This window comes from Camelus ferus, chromosome 6, assembly GCF_009834535.1.
Source record: "Camelus ferus isolate YT-003-E chromosome 6, BCGSAC_Cfer_1.0, whole genome shotgun sequence".
Lineage (NCBI taxonomy): Eukaryota > Metazoa > Chordata > Mammalia > Artiodactyla > Camelidae > Camelus > Camelus ferus.
In genome coordinates, this window is record NC_045701.1 from 22,458,526 (window position 1) to 22,479,401 (window position 20,876).

General features: G+C 38.3%; 1 protein-coding gene and 1 long non-coding RNA gene across 3 annotated transcripts in view; one reads left to right on the forward strand and one right to left on the reverse strand.

The window, feature by feature from the left end:
• Positions 1-1,685: 1,685 nt before the first annotated feature.
• On the reverse strand, positions 1,686-4,018 carry LOC116664146. Its single transcript, XR_004320504.1, has 2 exons — positions 3,583-4,018; positions 1,686-2,530 (listed from the first exon to the last, which is right to left on the reverse strand). It is a non-coding gene; the product is annotated as an uncharacterized LOC116664146 (long non-coding RNA).
• A 10,250-nt stretch (positions 4,019-14,268) lies between these two features.
• INO80 (INO80 complex ATPase subunit) overlaps positions 14,269-20,876 on the forward strand; it is a 112,589-nt gene continuing 105,981 nt past the window's right edge. The window contains exon 1 of one of the 2 annotated variants that reach the window (XM_032481482.1): positions 14,269-14,581. The gene's annotated coding sequence lies outside the window, so the exon portion shown is untranslated. The remainder of the gene's footprint in view (positions 14,582-20,876) is intronic. The other variant, XM_032481481.1, reaches the window with a different exon arrangement.

The window sequence follows — 20,876 nt, forward strand, 5'->3', positions numbered from 1 at the left end:
AAATGAAGTCTAAACTTTTTTTCCTTTCCTTTGTGCTTAGTCTAGTTTCACTTGCTCAGAGGGCCAAGCGCAGAGGCTGCACACCCGGCACTTCAGACAAGAGTTCCTGGCGCGAGGCGGCTGTGAACCGCTCTGCTCTGCGGGCCTGGCCGTGTGCAGAGGCGCTGTGCGCCTCACCTCAGTTCAAGATGGCGGTAGCCGGCCAGGTGGAGAGACTGCTGCAATCTGGCGCCAACAGAAGCAGCACAGCTGTGCTCTGTCTGTGAGAACTCCACCCCTTCCCTGCAGACACGACCCCTGTAAAGCTGCCTGACCCACAGCCTTTCAGGGAGAGTATGTATTCTACAGCCTGAGTTCGCAGCTCTCCATTCTTTGATCAAACTGTGAGAGCAGGCAGTTAACCAGGTAAGAATAAAGAGTGAGGGGCATGGGCCATGTGGCAGGAAACCAACATCTTGTGGCAACAGGGGTCCTAGAGACAAAGAAAGATGGGAAAAACCGGGCATCTCTGGTGTCTGAAAGTAACCTTTTGTTTATCATGCCCTTATTACAATAAAATTAGCCTTGCAAACAAGAAGTACCATCATGCAGTGATGCCATGACACTTCTGATCAAGACCAAATAAGGACAAAAATCCTCCCTTCCCTGGGGAAGGTGGAGCTGGAGGGAAAACCAGGAAATACAACCTCAAACCCCTCCCTGCTTAATGAATATTCCGCCCAATCATTTTCACGACCCCTATAACCAGCTTGCCAAAGGAATTTGGTACAGCTTCTCTCACCTGAGCTGGCCTGCTCTCCCTGCTGAGGGTGGACTGTCACTTAATAAATCCTCGCTTTGCTTTTTGGCCTTTGTGCCTTGTCTCTGAATTCTTTCTGTGATGAAACAAGAACCTACTCTTCAGCAACAAAACAATAAAGCTGCTGAACTAAACTTGGTCTTATTCTATTGGCTTGAGTGACACTGAACAGGCGGATTCTCTTTGGGGCCTGCTTGAAAGGGCCGGTAACAATACCAAGTACAGAACAGCTGATTGATGGTATTAACAAAATGGATCACACTGAGCCGCCCCATAGCCATAAAAGAAAATATGAAATTGTTGAAGCTGATACCTATATGTAGTAAAGAATTTGGCTAAAATCCAGACCCAGTAGCATTTCAGGTTAGACTGGGGACAAGCTGCCAGAGTCAAACTCTAACATGCCCGGATCAAGGCATAGAAAGTCACCAGTAAGAACTCTCCACTGAAACAACATGGTTTGAAGCCTTGCATTGCCTCCACAGCTAATTAGTCAAGTTGACAATCCTAATGTCTTTTCCTCCAGGGGAAGGTTGGATCGGTCTCATCATTGTGGGCTGAGTGAAGATTAAGGTTTTTAAGATCAGTCAGTATTACGACTCAAGTATGCTGAAATATACTAGACTGAATTTTTTTCCCTGAAAAAAAAAAAACCCTTTTCTTATGGAAAATTTCAAAGTACAGAAAATAGTATAATAAACCCTTAGGTACCCATAACCATCTTTGCAGAATTATCAACATTCTATCATTCTTGTTTCATCTCTTCTTTTTATCTTTTTCTGAAGTACTTTAAAACAAATTCTAGATATCATATAATTTCCGCTGTAAATATGTCACTATACATCTCTAACAAGGCCTTAAAAAAATAATCACACCAACTAGTTCATAGGATAAAGAAGACACTTCCAAATCATTCTGAGAAACCAACGCTACCCTGTTACAAAAATTTGAAAAGGACATTACAAGAAAAGAAAAATACAGACTGATATTGTAAGCTCACCAGTTTGCCCATTCCTTGAAATTCTTAGTATTCACCATGATCAGCAGCGATAATCAGAACAACAGTGTCAACCAGAAATGTCCCTGTAATCGTGTTTCCTGTGAGGAGCCAGTGATCCCTCAAATTTCATAAGGGAGATATTGATGATGATGTCATGTTCAAGTTCAGCTTTCAGTTTCTAGACTCGTGTCTCCCATGTCAGCAGCTTCCTCCGACTCTCAGTGGTTCCCTTCTTAATTTCAGCACATTGTAGTTCAAGTATGGTGGCCATATTTAAATCTGCCTCTCTACTGACTTTGATGTTGATGTGGTTCTTTCCATTTCCCATTTGTTTATTGGGTGGAAAACCCATGGCAAGAAAGTCTCCTCTTCTCTCATGAGCTGGCTTAAATATCATCTCTGAAAAGTCTTCTCTGAAGTCTGTTGACAGTTACTGATGCCTCTTCTTGGCTTCCTAAGTACTTTGTGTATTCTTCTTTTGTTGTGCTGGTTATGCTGTGATTATTTGGTCTGTCTCCCTCATCAGACTAAATAGCCAGTGATTAATACATTGCTTGGCATAAAGCAGTTAGCTCAGTCAATGTCTGCTGACTGAAAGGGTGAATAATAAAATAAATACCAAGCTACAGTTAGTGTTGATTACTTAAGCCAAAAAGAGTGAGCCTCTGTAGATAAACCAAATGTCTTCCTCTGACTTCAGCACAGGTAAAAATCAGAAACCTTCAAAGGCCCTTAAGAAAGGAAAGGTATATTTTATGATTTCATTTTTAATATAATCCTTTTAAATTATAAAGAATAATAATAGACACTTGTTTAAAAAAAAAAAAGGCTCAAAACTAATCAGATGTGTTAAAGTAAGAGGTAAAAGTGCTCTAATAGGATGCTGCCAATTTTAACTTCTTCATTCGTGGATGGTGGTGTCTGCATCCCCTGGACCTTGCTTGTAGTAAGCTTAATCTTTGCCAATTTGGTAAGTGTTTCAACTTAAAAACACACATACGTATACACACACACACACATATATTTGATTATAAGTGAAGTTGATAGTATTTTCATATATTTATTAACCTTTGGCATTTACTTAATTTTTGTTGCTTTTCCACAAAGCCACATCTCCAGTGCCTAGAACCATGCTATGCATACACTAAGCATTCAATAAATACTTACTGAACAAGTGAATTAATTATGTTTTCTCTTTTTTGCCTCTTTTCCTTTGGGGCTGTTAATTTTTAAACTTTGGTATGTAAGTGCTCTCTATATATTAAAAAAAATTCTCATGTGACTTATGGTGATTTTTAGGTTGGGTTATATTAATTGTTTCTGTTATATTTATCAGCCTTTTCCTGTATGAATTCTGGATTTTATGGCAGGCTTAAAAGGGATCCTTCACTCCAAGGTCAAAAAAGTTAATCTATGCTTTCTTCTAGTACCTTTATGGCTTTATTTTTCCATTTGACACAATTTTAAAGTTTTGGCTACCCAGAGGAGCACCCCAACATTTTTGGAAATCTCTTTCCTGCTCTACAAGCCCATGCTCTGGTAGTGGCTATCAGAACCCACTGTTTCGGTCCAGCCCCTTAGGGAACCAGAAGATCCTTGTTCATACCCAGGAAATGTACCCCAGCATAATTATAGATACCCAGTAGTTTCCAGTCAGCTTCTGGGTTTCTCACTGAATGCATTAATGTATAACTGAACTATATTCTAATGGTATAGCTTTGTTCTGTCTGTGTTAGAAGTCTTGAATAATGATAGTCAAGGTCTAAACCAAGGTTGCACTAACCTCTCAGTCTGTTGGACAACCTGTTGCCAGCATGAATGCAGCATCTCCCTGGGCCTCACACTCCATACTTGGTTCTCTCTGACTGACTCCTCCTTCTTACTAACTTCCCCTCAAATTTACAAGTTGAGTCAGAAGGGGGAAAAAAAAAAAAAACAAAAAAAAACACAGACCCTTAGGGAAAAGATGGAACACAGAGACACTCCCTTCTGGTTAATGTCCCTTCCTCTGGGAACTCTGCTCCAATTTCTTTTTACAATCCCAGAGATGGAGTTTGGTAGGGCAAAGGGTACTGTGGAAAGTGTGTTGTTGACTGAAATGGGACAAAATGCCTCCTTGAGGAGTGGCAGGACCTGGCACTGCCATCTCTCTGGGTGAGGGAAGAGCCTGAAAAGCAGAGGGGACTTCCAAGACTTGACTGTGGCAGAGAGGAGGCTGGAAAACTGCCTGAAAGTTTCATCCTTTTCATGGAATGAATGGATCTGTTAAGAGCTAGCTGGATTTGGTCCTCTTAGAGTAGGGGGTCTGTTTTCCCTGGGAATTGCCTTGAGCACCTGTCAAGGGGAAACAAGCACATGGAAATTCTTCTAGATCCTGCCCAGTACTCTGCTGACTTAGGGAAAGAAAACAGGCTGGTTGTAGAAACAACCTAGAACCTGTGATTGGGTTTGTCTTTTGCATTAAAGCTAGAGGAGTACCTCTCTTCTATTTCAGAGTCAATTGTGCATGCATGGTTCAGCTCCAGCCTTCTTTGTCATGTCACTTCTAGTGCTGGCATGAAGTCAAACTGGTTTCTCCTCCTTTGTTAGATCTGACACACAACATTCCCCAGGCATACATTGCCTGCAGTGGCAAAGAAAAGAGAAGATGAGTCATTATTCACCCTGTCCCGGACACTGGTCCAGTTATGGTCCAGATTTACGGGGTATGAGTTCAGATTAGGATAGGCCTGGGACATGTACAGGTACTCAGGGTTGCTACGGACCAGCTGAGGAACACTCTCCCAGTCTGATAGCACCTTTTGATTTGGGCTAGAACCAGACTGGCCTCCGGTCTATCCTATTATCACTTTTTATTTAATTTCAGTGATAACCATGTCCGGATTATTATGAACAGCTAAAATGTGGACATATCCACTGTTAGATTAATTTAAGAACACCTCTAGTTTTTTTTCATTTTGTTTTAGTTTTAGCATTGTCTAGGAAAGAGAAGGGGGTGCTGAGGGATATTACTGGGGAGATCTAGTCTCTAAGTGATAAAATGTGGTAAAATTCATTTCATCCTTTCAACTGTGATAATTCCTTCACTGAATATTTTTTAAATGTTTACTATTAACTTACATTTGTGTGTGGGTTTTTGGTTGTTATTATTCACAGAGAAGTTTCAGTTGAAGATGCATGTATCCTATGATGCTAGAGAGACTCCCATAGGTGCATAAGAAACATACACAACATAAAAGAGAAGACAACTCTTAAAATTTGTTTATTAATACCTGAGGTAAAATAATATCTGGGAATATCAAGTAATTAGGAGTAAATCTAACAGAGGTAGTCTAAGACCTCTACAGGAAAAACTATAAAATGTTATTAGGAGGCAATAAAAAGGATCTAAATAAAACCAATAAATGTAGAGCTACCATGTTCAAAGATAGGCAGATTTAACAGCGTGAAATGTCAACTCTCTCCAAATTGATCTACGGATTCAATGAGATACAATAAAAATACCAACCATATTTTTCATAAAAATTGATAAGATGATACTAAAATTTAAATGGAAGAATAAAGGACCAAAAAATAGGTAAACATTTCTGAAGAAGAAGGGAGAGGGACTTGCCTATCAGGTATCAGAACTTATTTGGAAATTGTAGTAATTAAGACAGTGTGATATTGACACGGGGAGAGACTGGTTGACCAATGGAATAGAGTAAGCCTGGAAACAGACCATCACAATGTAGAACTTTAGTACAAAACATAGATAGCACATGAGAGCAGTAGGAAAGGAGGGACCAACTATTTAATAGATGAATTTGGAAAAAATGGATTCCTATATGAAAAAAGATGTAATTGGATATTTTTCAATACATAAAAAAATTCCAGTTGGATTAAAGATCTAAATGTTAAAAAAAACTCATAGTAGAAAATATTGGTGGATTATTTTTAGACCATGGAATAGGGAAAGATATCTTAAGCAAAATGTTAAAAACATTTGATACAGAAGAAAATATCAATAAATTTGACTATTAGAATTGACAACTTTTAAAAGGACACTGAAGAAAGTGAAAAGACAAGTAATAAACTGGAGGAAGATATTAACAAAAGACAGTACTAGCAAAGGATTTATATCAAGAATAAATTAAGAGCTCTTACAAATCAATAAGGAAAGTGCACATGCACACTCACACACACACAAACCCAACAGAAACACAGGCAAAAGATATGAACAGGGATTTCACAGAAGAAGAACACAAATGGCCAATAAGCGTTTGAAGAACTATTCAACTTTATAAACGATTGATTGATAAAAAATTTTGGACAGATGGTAATCCATGGCCTCCCTTATTGCTGGTGAGAGTGTAAATTTGCACAACTACTTTGGAATATAGTTTCCTAGTAGTTTTAATTATTTTCTTTACTTGAACACTTGCATATCCATGATCCTGTAAGTCTACTATTATGTGTGTACTTAAGAAAAACTCTTTGACACGTGTAAGGGAAGACAAATACAAGACTGTTCAATATTATTCACAACAGTAAAAACCTGGAAAACAATACAAATACCCATCAGTGGGAGAGTGGATAAATAAACTGGTATAAACAAGGTAATAGTACACAATATTAAGAATTAATGAAATGTCTATAGAGACAAAAAGTTTAGTGGTTACTTGGGGTGGAGTTGGAGGTTGGGAATTGAGAGCAAAGCTCATAGGTTCAAGCATTTCTTTTGGGGATGAGGAAAATGTTCTAAAATTAATGATGATGGTTGCACAACACTGTGATGATACTAAAAAATACTGAATTATACACTTTAAAGTGTGTGAATTTTTTGGTAGGTGAATTATACCCCAATAAAGTTGTTTTTAAAACTACAAGCTCCAGTGACACCTAACAGTTGTGATTAATTTTATCAGTATTAAGTGGAAAAGGTAGGTCCCCAAAGATTCCATATAATAGGATACCCTTTTAACTTTTATTTTGACATAATTTCAGACTTAGAGAAAGGCTGCAAGAAAAGCACAGAGTTGTCACATACCTTTCACCTGGATTTCCCAAATATTAACATTTTATCATCTGCCTTATTCTCTCTATATATATACATATATGTAACAGTTTTTTTTTCTAAATTGGTCAAGTTTCAGTGGTGAACATAATGGCCCTTTAACCCTAAATACATTAGTGCATATGTAAACAAGAAATTATATAACACAACTATAAAAACCAGGAAATTAACATTGATAGGCTACCATTATCTAATCTACATATCTTACTCAAATGTTGCCAATTATCTCAATAATATACTTTATTTTTATTGAAATATAGTTGGTTTACAATATGTCAATTTCTGGCATACAGCATAATGTTTCAGTCATACACACATATATATATAATATATTCATTTTCATATTCTTTTTCATTATAGGTTACTATAAGATATGGTTCCCTGTATACAGAAGAAACTTGTTGTTTATCTATTTTATATATACTAGTTAGTATTTGCAGATATCTAATTCCCAATTCAATTTATCCCTTCCCACCCCTTTCCCCACCATAATCATAAGTTTGTTTACTATATCTGTGAATCTGTTTCTGTAATGTAGATAAATTCTGTTTCATAAGTGTCTTCTTTTTCTCCTTCTCTTCCTTCTTCTTCGCTTTTAGATTCCACATATAAGTGATATCATATGGTATTTTTCTTTCTTTTTCTGGCTTACTTCACTTACAATGACGATCTCCAGGTCCATTAATCTTGCTGCAAATGGCATTATTTTATTCTTTTTTATGGCTGAGTAGTATTTCATTGCATAAATATACCACAGATTCTTTATCTAGTCATCTGTTGATGGACATTTAGGTTGTTTCCATGTCTCAGCTATTGTAAATAGTGCTGTTATGAACACTGGGGTGCATGTATCATTTCGAATTTAGAGTTCCCTCTAGATATATGCCCAGGCGTGGGATTGCTGGAACATATGGTAAGTCTAGTTTTAGTTTTTGAGTAATCTCCACACTGTTTTCCATAATGGCTGCACCTCAGTAATATACTTTATATAATGCCACTCCCCCACATAATCTTGGCTCACACATTGCATTCAGTTATCCTATCTCTTTAGTCTTTAGTCTTTAATCTGGAACAGTTCCTGAATCTTACTAGAGACAATAGCTTTGATCACTTGGTTAAGATGGTATAACCATCTATAAAATTACTATTTATAGTAACTATAAACTTACTATTCTACCTTTTGTAATAAGTATCTGTATAGAGATATTTTGAGACTATGATATTACTATTTACATATATATGTTTAAAACATCTAGAATTAACAAGTATACTTTTAATAAATGTACATAGATCCAATAAAAAGTAAGAGAATAATGAAAATGGAATTCAGTATGATGGTTATGTCAGAGGCACAGGGTGGAATTGGGGATGTGATATGGTTAGACACAACTTATTGTCAAGGACCTAGACAGTAAGTTTCCAAGTGCTTATTATAATATTAAAAATAAACTAATAAAAAGGAGCCACTGACAGACCTCTGATATGTTGTGAGCCAAAGATTATGATTAATCTGATTTTGTGAAACTGAAGCCCCCTAAATTTAAAAATAATAATAAAAAAAAAAGCTCTCTATATTAACATGCATAAACCTCAAAAACATAATGTTAACTGAAAAGAGCAAGTGAAGCTATATATGTATATAAATTTATAGGATAATTTTTATGGAGAGATATATTATATATATATATATAAAATATGGATGGCTATTGTTAATAACAAATTCAGGATAATAGTTACCCTGGGAGTGGGAAAGAGGGGAAATGGAATCAAAAAAGGCTAGATGGATGGCATCAATTTTATTTGTAATGTTTTATTAATAAAAACAAATATAAAAAAATTAAGGATTGATAAATCTGGTGGTGGGGACCAAATGTCATATTTTTTCTATATTTTTCTTTGTGTGTGGTATGTATTTCATAATTTTATTTATTTATTTATTTATTTATTTATTTATTTATTTATTTATTTATTTATTTTATTGGCTTGCTTATTTATTTATTTTTAGAGGAGGTACTGGGGATTGAACTCAGGACCCTGAGCATGCTAAGCAAGCAGCTCTACTACTTCAGCCACACCCTCCCCTCTATTTCATAATTTTAAAATAAAGAAGGGGGAGGGTATAGCTCAGGGGTGTGGTGTGTGCCTATCATGCACGAGGTTGGGGTTCAATCCCCAATACCTCCAATAAAATAAGTGAAGAAATAAATCTAATTACCTAATTCCCAAAAAATAAAATTAAAAAAATAAAATACAGAGGTGATAACATCAAAGGTTATAGACAGCCAACCAAGTCAGTAAAGCAAATGTAAGTGATAAAAGCAAACATTTGGTATAGTGTAAGAATACAGCACTTGGCATCTGAACACCTGGGTTTTGAGTCTCTGCTCATCACTTACTATCTGTGTGAGCTTGAACAAATTAATTATTACGGAATCACGTTAAGCTTCAGTTCCCTCTTCATAAAATGGAAATAAAGGGCTTTTATGAAGGCTAAATATGTATCGCTCCTAGAGCAATGTCCAGCACATTCAAGGAGCTGACAAAATGGTAACAATTATGATGTTTATGTGCTTTCAAAACGGCATTTACTAACCCATACTGATTAGAACAAAACCATCTCAGCGAGAGTGACAAACTCAAATACAAATCTTTTATTGTAGGCACTGCAAACTCAAATATCTGCAAAAGTAGGGCAGCTGTGGAAACAGTGTCAGTGGAATGGGTTTAATAGTTATGAGCACTCTGGTGAAGAGGAGAGCATATACTGTGCCTAGAGGGAGAAGCTACAGTTCACTTTCATTCAGCTATTGGATCAGTGTTCCTAGATATTCTAGTTTTCAGGATAAAAACTTGAACAAAACAAAACACACACCTGGAGGCCAGTTATGGCCAAAGACTACCAGTTTCTGGCCCTTGCTTTAATACTTAAAGTGTGTATGCTGCAGACCCCAGGCAGAATGCACTTGCTTGTCACCTCTCTGTTTTCCCTGGAATCTCAGAGAGCAGTTAGGATGGTGGCAACTATTCCTTCTCTGGATGGAGTTGGTGGTTGGTGGGGGCAGTTTCATGGTTATTATTGCTCAGATTGCTGCCATCTTTGTTTTTATCTGAGAAAAGCTTGAGTTATACTTCCAGCTTCTCACAAGTGAAGTCCCCCTATGTCTCCTGTGATTTCAAGTTAGGTAAGGGCTTTGAGAAGATTGTGTCTTAAAATAGTTTTGTACTCTCAGGTAAGTTCCGGCATATCCCTAATTTTGTCAAGACCAGAATCTATGAATCAGTGGACTATTTGCTATGGTTGTGAAAAATAGTGTCCGAAGTGAAGAAGAAAACTAGGGGACAATTGTGATTATAAAGTCAGCGGATGACAGTGTTTCAAGAATGTAGATTAATACAGTTGAAAAGTTAAGTGGAATGAAAAAATTTTTTACCTTTCATTTTGAACTAAGTATAGACCTACAGAGAAGGTGCAAAATTTTTTTCTGTATTTTCTTCACCCAGCTTCCCCAATGTCAACATCTCACACAATCGTAGTACAATTACTAAAACAAGGGAATTAACGTTGGTACAATATTATGAGCTAAATTAAAGACCTCATACAAATGTCACCAGTTTTCTTTTCCAGGATCCTTTCCAGGACTCCACATTACATTTACTTGTTATTTCTCTCTAGTCTCTAGCAGTCTGTAAGAGTCCCCGGGTCTTTCCTTGTCTTTAACAACCTTGACAGTTTTGAAGAATATTGATCAATTGTTTTTTTGGAAAGTCCCCCAATTTCAGATTGTCTAATTTTTTTTCATGATTGGAATGAGGTTATACATTTTTGACAATACCACAGAATACCACAGAAATGATAGTGTCTTTTTTTTTTAACTTTATTTTTGTTTTGGAGAGGGGAGACAATTAGGTTTATTTATTTATGGAGGTACTACAGACTGAACCCATGACCTTGTGCAAGCTAGGCATGCACTCTACCACTGAGCTATACCCTTCCCCTGCCATAGTGTCCTTCTCAATGCAAAATATCAAGGAGTTCATGATGTAAATAAATCTTGATTTGTTGAGTTTCACCATTATTAAGTTACTATCTTCCCCTTTGTGCTAAAATGTATCTTGGGTGAGACACTTTGAATCTATGTAAATTCTGTTTCTCTTCAAATTTTCACCCACTAGTTTAGCATCCACCAGTGGACCTTGTCTACAAAAGTTATTACCGTGATGTTTGCCTAATGGTGATTTTTGTTATCCTTCTTTCCTTCTCTATTTATTAACTGGAATTCTACTCTAAGAAAGAGTTGTCCCTTCTGTCCCATCCATTTAAATAACCAATTATTTATAGCAGTATGGATGCATGAATATTAAAAATAACTATCTATGGGTCTATGGATCATAATGCAATATTGTCATTTATTTTGTTGGTTTGACCATTAGAAGCTCTTTCAGGTTGGCTCCTGTGTTGTTGTGACATCCTTTTTTGAGCACTGTTTCCTGGCACCACAATATATTTCAAGCTTATCTTGTATTTTCCCTGCTTCAGCCCAGGAAACGATTATTTCTCCAAGGCTCTCCTTGTTCTTTTTATTTGGAAATGGTGTTTAGAAATCAAGATCTGGGTACTAGGTATCCTTGTTGCTTTTAGATACTCTCAGCAGATATAAGTAGGAAATATATGTATATGTATAATTCACATAAACACACCAATCTATATTTCTGTACCTATTGTACATATATTAAAAGCCATGAGTTTATACTGATATCTCAGATTCCAATCCAACACCACAGGCTTCATTTTAGCTTTCGCCTCTTCCTTACTCAATAACTTTTTTCTCTAACAAAAAGAAACCCAGCTCACAATCTACAATATATCTGAAACACTCACTTTGTGGATCACAGAATTTATGTACAGTTCAGTTGGTCTTATAGTTAGGTATCCAGTCAGGATACTGTTTCCCTCAGTTACTTGGTGAGTTCTTCTCCACCCTCTGCAGAGTCGCTATGTTACTCATTTATAATACAGTTAAGTTCATTCTTTAGTGTTTATATTCAGTCTTGGGTCTCTTTCAAACCGCTTCCCCTGACCCCCTGCAGGTTTTGTTTTCATTTATTGCTTTTATTATTGGAAATAAAATATATATCCTAAATTGACTGCACAAGTTTTCTCCACTCCAAAATGATCATTAAATAATACTGTTTTCTTTGTATTTTAAACAATACCCTAATAAAATTAAATATTGCATTTTGAATGAATGTGAACAGTTTTTAAAGAAAGCCAAAGAGACTCCTCTATTTGGATAGAAAGCAGAAAATATTACAATATTACAACTGTAAAATAAAATTGAGATATGTCTGGAAAACATTTAATCTTAACTTAAATCCAAATTACAAAGAAATTGTGGATTAAATTTTACATGGTATATTAAATCTCTGAGGCAAAGAATGTATAAAGACTTTTAATCAAGAATGCAAGACTGTATTAGAGATTGGAAAAAACTGGAGTTTAAAGTGAGAGTTATGGGTGAAAGATGTAAAGAGTTGTACATCAAAAGTTCTAGGACAGATCTGAGGGGCAGAATAATACCCTCCCCACAGGGATGATTACAGAACCTGTGAATATATTATGTTACAGACAAAAGGAAATTTAGGTTTTAGGTGGGCTAAAGGTTGCTAATCAGTTGCTTTTGAAATAGGGAGATTATCCTAGATAACCTGAGCGGATTCTTTAAAGGGTAAGAGTTGGTCAGATGACTTGAGCAGTACCTAGCCAGCCCAACCAGCCATTGCCCGCCTTGAGATGGAGGAAGGGAGCCAGGAGCCAAGGAATGCAAGTAACCTCTGGAAGCTGAAAAAGGAAACAAATTCTTCCCTACAGCCTCCAGAAATAAGGCAGCCCTGTCAACACCTTGATTTTAGCCCAGTTTGAGACCCATGTCAGACTTCTGACCTACAGAACTGTAAGATAATAAGTTTGTGTTGCTTTAAGCCTCTACATTTGTGGCATTTTGTTAGCACAGCAGTAGAAAATGAATACAACAGACAACCTACATCTGAACTCTAAAGGACTCTACAACTTGGTCCCTCCCTAGCTTATTGATTTTTTCCCCTTTATTCCTTTTGATCTATGTTCCAAACAGTCAGCTCGTTGTTACTCAGATATTACCCTAGTTGGTTTTAGGTGTTTGTTTTTGGGTATGTGAAACACATGGATCGAAGAGTCAGTCCTACACAAAAATATTTGCCACTCCCTTGTCAATCCTGCTGCCTTGTTCCCATTCTCCCCTTCTTCCCACAATTCTCACCTAGGACACCATTTACTTTAATTTCTGGCTTATCCTCCCCAGTCCCCCCAAATGAGCAGGTATTTGTTTTATGTCTCCTTTCCTTCCTTCCTTCCTTCCTCCATAAAGGTTAAATACTGTACTTTTGCATTTAAGCAAAATTAACTTATACCTAGGGAATATGGCACAAGAAGGCTTACTTAGTGACCTTAAAAAATGCTAATGCCAGATTTAAATGAATTAAAACATGAGACGTGACGGAACTGAAATAGAATAGTTAACTTTCGTTAAATTCTTCTAATCCTTATTCGCAGTTAGGCTGTACGCCGGCTAAGACTCATCACAGGTCTTTGTAATTGAGTTGCATTAACGTTAGTAAACGTGTTTAGAGGGCTCAAACAATGGAGTTGGCATAGACAAATCAATTCTGTTTTCAGAGACTCACTCGATCAGTGTGAGAACAGGCAGACATTTCTGATGACGGGTCTATGTGTTCCCAAGTGCTTGAATCTTAAAGCCTTCACTCAGGCACCTTGCCTAACTATGCCTTAGCCTAAAGGGGAGCCCCAGACTACTGGGTAAGGGCGGTTCTACAGAGAAGGCACTTTTCCGACGATGCACGACCCAGCCCAAAGGGGCCGAAAACTGGATAAAATATCATATCCGAGGCAACCCTTCCCCTCAAGTGTTTAGTAGCACCTATCAAGAGAATCACAAGCACCCTCCCACCGCCTGCCTGCGGGAACATATATTCCCAGGATTCCAGGCCGTTTCGATTGACGTTACTTCCGGGAAAAGTAACCTTTCTTCGGCGGTTGCAGACCTACCGAAGTCTCGCGACATTTGCTCCCGCGAGATCTGCTTGCTCACTCTAGCGATGACATCCTCCTCCTCCTCCCCGCAGCCTTTCGGCAATCTTCGCCAGTCCCAGCCCCGACCAATCTGCACTCAGATGGCATAGATCTGGGTCTCCCCCTGAACCCCAGTCCGCGCGGGGCGTCAGGCGGCAGCGGCGGGGGTGAGAGCTGCACGAGGCCGACCGCAGCGGCACTGTGGACGGCCACGGGCTGGCGACGAGCAGTGAGCGTGGGCGGGGCGGGGGTAAGCCCGCTGAGTAGCGGCTCGATTGTTCTGGCCTGGCTATGGCGCCTCTCCTCCCCCCCGCCATGGCTCCCCGTGTCCCTGCTCCGCTCCTCTCAGTGAGTGAAAGTGGCCGCCGCCGCCGCCGGCCCAGCGCCCGCAGCCGCCTCAGCGCCGCCGCCATCTTGGGGTCCCAGGAGCCGCCGAGGGAGCGAGCTAGGAGCGTCCACGCCCAACGCAGTCACCGTCCCACGGCCTCAGAGAGCGAACCGCGGCTCCACCGTCGGCGGGGCGACCCCCCCCTCCGGACCCCGCCCGCACCCCGCCCCCCCCTCCGCCGCCACCGCGGCGGCGGGGCCCGGCGGCCCGAGGTGAGGCGACTAGACGTGGGCGGGCGAACGGAGGGGGTGTAGTGTAGGCCCCGTTGCGCCCCTCTCTGCGGGCGAGGACTGGGCCGTGTCTTAAAGGGGCCGTCGCCCCCGGCCCTTGATTTGTTGGGGTTAGTAGGGAGGATGGGTGTGGACACTCCCCGTAGGGTTGGGACCTCAGGGACCTGGGCCTCGTCCTTTCCCTCTCCTACCTCTGGAGACCCGGGGTCACGCGGTGACCTCAGCCAGCCGAGGAAGCCCGTGGGGCGCCCACACGTGGGGAGTGTGTTAGACCAGGTGCACGTGGGACCCGGTTGGGCGGTGTAGGGCTAACACGTGTGTGGGTTTGAGGGTGGGGTGGGGCAGGGCGAGGGCTGGTTGGGCTTTAGTGGGAACCTGGAGAGGGCCGTATCTGTCCTTTTAAACAAATGAGTTCTAAGGGCTTGAGCGTGTGTCAGTTTGTGGGGAGCAAGTTGGGATCTGGGTGAATGGTACATGCTGCTTGTTGGTGTTGGGTGGGGGCAGCCCAACACGTGTACAGACTTAGGAGTGTGTAGGTGTCACCTCTGATAGCCTTTTAGGCTTTGTAGGGCGTCTAGGCAAGTGTCATCCTATTTTGACATTCCTTCTTGCGAGTGCTGATGGAAACTACTACTTCCGTAATCAGCGAGGGTGGAAGCCCCCTACAGTTTAGGAGTGAGAGATTCTAAGAAGGCGCTCACTATTTTAGTTAACAGCCAACTGTGCCCGAATTCTTTGATTCATACACTGTCTAGTTGTATGTTCGTGTACTTGTTGGTAGGAATGGGAGAAGAAGTGAGGAGGTTGACCTTGCTAATATCACAGGTAACCAGCTTATTTTTCAATCAGTGACTTTCATGGTTTCCTTTACCAAGGAAATTTTCATTGTGGTTTGTTAGTGGCAGCTTTTTGTTATTTATTTTTGAAATAACACACTTATGGAGATACAATTCAGATATCAAAAATGTCAGCCTTTTAAAGAGTGCAGTCCCATAATTTTTGGTATGCTAATCGAGTTGTATAGCTATCACCACTATCTAATTGATCATCCCTAAAAGAAGCCCCCTTAGGAGTTATTCCCCATTCCCCTTCCCCCAACCCTAGGAATCACTAACCTCTTTTCTGTCTTTGTAGATTTGCCTACTCTGGATATTTTGTATATTATAAACAATCATGCAACATGTGTCCTTTTGTGGCTGTCTTTCAGTGAACAAGGTTCATCCATGTTGTAGCATATATTGGGACTTCGTTCCTTTTTATTGCTAAGTAATGTTCCAATTCCAGTTGTGTTTTATGCTTGAAATTCTCAAGCTCTTCCTATGAAACATCAACTTGAGGTTATAATATATGATAAAAGTTGATTACCTAGTAGGTTCTAAAAGGAATTTGTGTTTTTAAGGATTAAATTTCATTATTTAGTTTACTGTGTTCTTTTCCTCTACATTTTGTTTTAGAAGAATCTGAATCATTTTTTAAAATCAGTTTTTAAAACTCTGTGTTTTTAATAGGAAGTAACTAACTGTAAAGAGCACAGATATGATTAGAGAGTTTCATGACTAATAAAAACATGAATACATCAAGGTGGAAATGTGATTCAGTCTCAGGAACAGACCATAAACTATGGTGTTATAATATCACTTAATCAAAATTATCATAGTACTACCAAGGGAAAGTATCTTAACGGCTTTTGACTGCTGTTACTTGTGTAGACATAGGGCTAGGGAAGGAATAATAGACGTCTTTTCTGCCCACAAGATTAAAACTGGCGTTGAGATATAACATGTCAACATATAAGTTCACACAAAATACAAATGCTGGGATGCAGTGAATTTAGAATGGACAGAATGGGATAGAGTTAAATAGGAAACTGAGTTTATGTAGGAAAATAAGTGAAGTAATGACAAGTTTTAAAGTGACATCCTAAGAATAAGGATTTTGATACGCTAGGCTGTAACATGCAGAAGATGAGAAGAGCACAGTCCCTAATACTTACTAAAACCTTTCATGGGCAGTGATCCTAATCATGAGGGCTCTGGTTGAACCTAATACCATCACCTTGGAGGTTAGGAATTCAACATACAAGCTGGGGGAGTGGACACAAGCATTTAGACCATGGCTGTACATTAAGTCAGAAATTCAGTTATAGAAGCAATGGATTCAGTAGATACAATAATACAGTAGATTTGCTTAGGGTTGAAAAGTTGGTCACAAAGAAGTTTAATGCCTGGGTTTAATAAGTACGTAAGAGAGATTTCCATGTATTAGGTCAGAAGTAGGAGATCAGTACTAGCAAATGTAGTTGGCAAATTAGATAGGAAAAAAAAAATCACTGGGACTAAATGGTGTCCATATTTTTAACAGACTAGAGGGCAGTGAGTAAACTCTGATACATCTTCGTAAACCTTCACTACCAAGGCTTGATAGATAGTCTTTGTGATGGTCTCTAGAGCAGTGTTCTTACTTTTTTTTATGTGCCCTGAACCTCTTTGTAGCCTAAAGAAACCTGTGAACCTCTTCTCAGAATGACTTTTTAAATGTATAAAATATAGTTCACATTAAAAAAAAATTTATGATGTAAGAAATTTGCTTTTTATTATTAAATAACAACTAGTGATACTCCTGCTAATACTGCTGTGATGTGATACCTACATTCAGAATTGAAGGAAATGGTAATTTCATTTATAGATTAGTTAAAACAAGGATGTAAAATTTTTTTTTCATCCAGGTTTTTGGACCCTAGTTTAAATGCCTTTGCCCTACAGAGTCCTGGACATGTTATTTTGTATGCAGCACACCACTAGTTTCCATAGAAAGAAGTAGGATTATTGACTCAAGTTGACATGAATTATTGAATTCATGTTCATATGAACATGTACATGACTTACTACTAGAAGAGCAAATGATAATTTAACTAAAGGTAGTGTAATGGAAAGACATTGGTTTTGGATTTGAAAAGTCTTGTGTTTGAGTCCAACTTACCACTGGGTAAGTTACTGAACTTTTTTGATTTTCAGTTCTCCTTATCTTTAAAATGGATATAATTAATTTTCACTTCCGGGATTAAATGACATATTAACTATAAGACAGCATATTTATAAATGTTAGTTTATTTTCATCTTTGAAGAACATACCAAAGGCTATGACATTTAGTTTTGATTTGGAAGAGGGGAAACTTTCCTTTGTTATACAATTTGAAGGAAAAACGTGAATGGCATATAGGGTTTTCTCAGGGTATTCATGTATAGAGTTCACCTTTTCATAATGGTACTAAAATTATTCATATTTCTTGTAAAAGAACAAATAAGCCGCCTCTGGGCTTGCGTGTGACCACTAGCTTTTCTGGGCAAGAAGTTAGTAGCTAAATAGGATAAACTGTGGGTAAATCTTTCGTATCCTGTGCATGAACAGAAAAATGGTAGTGAACATCAGTATGGTAAAAAATGCTAGGCCAAGTGCTCATTTTATCCCTATGATTGTTGCCTGAAAGTTACCAGGAAGGCCGTCAAAATGCTAGTCATTCCTGAGAGAGGTATGAAAAATAAAATTCAGGAATGGACTGTATTATCTTGGTAGGAAACCACAATATATCCACTCTTGGGCTATTGAATTATTGCACCTCAAGGAAGAACAAATTAAGTAACAGAAGTTTCCAGGAAATGACCGTATAAATGATGAAGGCAATGGTGAGGCTTTCATATGAAGATAAAGAAATTTGACTCCACAATGGAGTGATGAAGTCTGAGATGGACCGTGATTGAATTGTATTAAATTAGGAAAAATTTGAAGAATGATCTGGAAATTTAGAACAATCTTGAAAGATAACTGTTATTTGACAGATGTGTAATGAGTGGTTTGTTTATAAAACTTACTAACACAGAAAGTGGTTGAAGCTCAAGAACAGACCAGACTCAATTTAAAGGTTGCAAAGCCAGAAACTTTTGTGATTCAGCCCCATTTCATTTCAGGTCAACAAACCATTTAATGATACTGGAACCTAATGGTTTATGAAACTCCTTATTCTGTTCATTTATTCATTCAATAAATATTTATTGAACACCTAGTGAATGCTCTTTGATCCTTCCAGTGATGATTTGTTAAGCATCTGCCACACTCAAGGGACCATGGTAGACTCTAGGGTGTACAAGTGAATTAATCCAGTTGTGTGTGTGTGTGTGTGTGTGTGTGTGTGTGTGTGTGTATGGAGAGTACAGCAGGGCTCTGCTCTGCAAAGAGAAACACAGTAATGCAAACTCTAAGTGCCCTAAAGGAGTATGACCTGTTTCTTTTGAGGTGCTGATATGAATTACTAGTACTTAGTTTTTGTTTTTTAAATTATATTGAGACATTCTTTTCATTTGTTTAAAGACCCTGATTTGCCTTGTTAACAGAAGCATTATAATGCAGTGGCCTTGTAGTATAGCCAAACCTCTTCTAGATCCTAGAGCCAGATGACCTGGGTTTGAAATTTAGCTCGCTCTCTCATTAACTGTGTGGCCTCTGGAAAACTTTTTTATTTTTTTTGGTGGGGGGAGGTAATTAGGTTTATTTACTTTTTTATTTATTTTTTAGTGGAAGTACTAGGGATTGAACCCAGGACCTTATGCATGCTAGGCATGCACTATACCACTGAGCCATACCCTCACCACCTTGGAAAACTTTAAGCCTCAGTTTCTTCATCTGTTAAATTAGGATAATAGTAGTACCTGCTTCATAGAGGATAATTGTGAGAAATAAATGAATGCCTAGAAATGCTTAGAATGGTACCTGGCACATAGTGCTCTCAACAAGTGTTAGCTGTAATTACAAGTACCCTTTTGTTTTGACAATTTAATCTGGAGTTTTAGTTTGTAAAGTAGTGAAACCAGAACCTTTTTATTATGAGTAGAAAATATCTCAAATCTTTTTTAGATAAGGCAGGTAAAAATACATGAGTAAAGAAAATCATTATAATGCGTTAACCTTTGTGTTTATGTTGAGAATACCAGGAGATAGAAATATCTTTCTGTTTAAGATTATAACTCAAAAGGGGTGATGTTCTACAGCATTAAACTTTTTTAGTTCAAGCCTTAAAATATTTCTGTCCAGGATGTCATTCTAATGTTAGTAATAGTTTGCCTTTTTTAGAATCATTCTTAGAAGATAGGAGTAGGCCAGACTCTAGAGCAGGGCTTGAGAAAGTTTTTCTATAAAGGATCAAATAATAAATCTTAGGCTTTGCTGGTCATGCCTTCTCTGTTGCAGCTACTCAACTCTGCCATTGTAGTGTGAAAGCAGCCATAGTCAATATGTAAATGAATGTGTGGGGCTGTGTTCTAATAAAACTTGGTTTATGGGAACTGAAATTTTAATTTCATATAATTTTCATGTGTGTAAATATGATTCTTTTTCCAAATTATTTCAAAATGCAAAAACCATTCTTAGCTGTCAGGATTTACAAAAATGGGCATTGAGCTGAATTTGACATGCAGGCCATTACTGTGCCAACTCCTGCTCTAGAGTCTTGGCTCTACAAGTCCCTGGCTTGGTGATCTTGTGCTAGTTAATACTATTAATTCTTTAATTCCATCTTTTAAATAGGGATAATATGTAATACTTTATAGAGAGAATTGTTAGAAATAAATGAGATAACCCACGTGTAGTGCTTAGCACCATCCCCAACACATAGTAAGCGTTTAATACATGCTATATATTATCTAGTAAAACCCCCTCATTTTATAATGAGGCTGTTGGGACACAGAGGATAACTGTTAGTCCTAAAGTGTGTCAAGACTTGTCAAGAGCTCTTGACTTCAGCTTCTTTGTACCCAACTGTGCTGCTTCCATAGAGGATTGTAATACCATTTAATTCAGTTGATAAAACTGTTCTGTAGAATAGATAAAGTAATGGTGGATGCATGACATTATGCATTTGCCAAACTTATAGGGCCTTAAAGGACAAAGAGTAAACTTTCATGTGTGCAAATTAAATGAAAATCATTTAGGAGGTTGAGGGATCCCAGGAAGGAATGCCGATTGTGATAGGAGAATCTAATTATATTACAAATGTATGAGACAACCTTACTAAAATGGGGAGGTGGGGAGTGCTAAGTAACCTTGGAAATAAGTGGAGTCTAGGACAAAGAACTGCACATAAGCACTGTAGTCTAACTGATAAAATTGTGTTCTATGGGATTACCAGTTAATTCTGATACTGAGATAGACAGACAGACAGACACACACACACACATACATACATACATACATACATACATACATACATACATACTGCAACTGAATA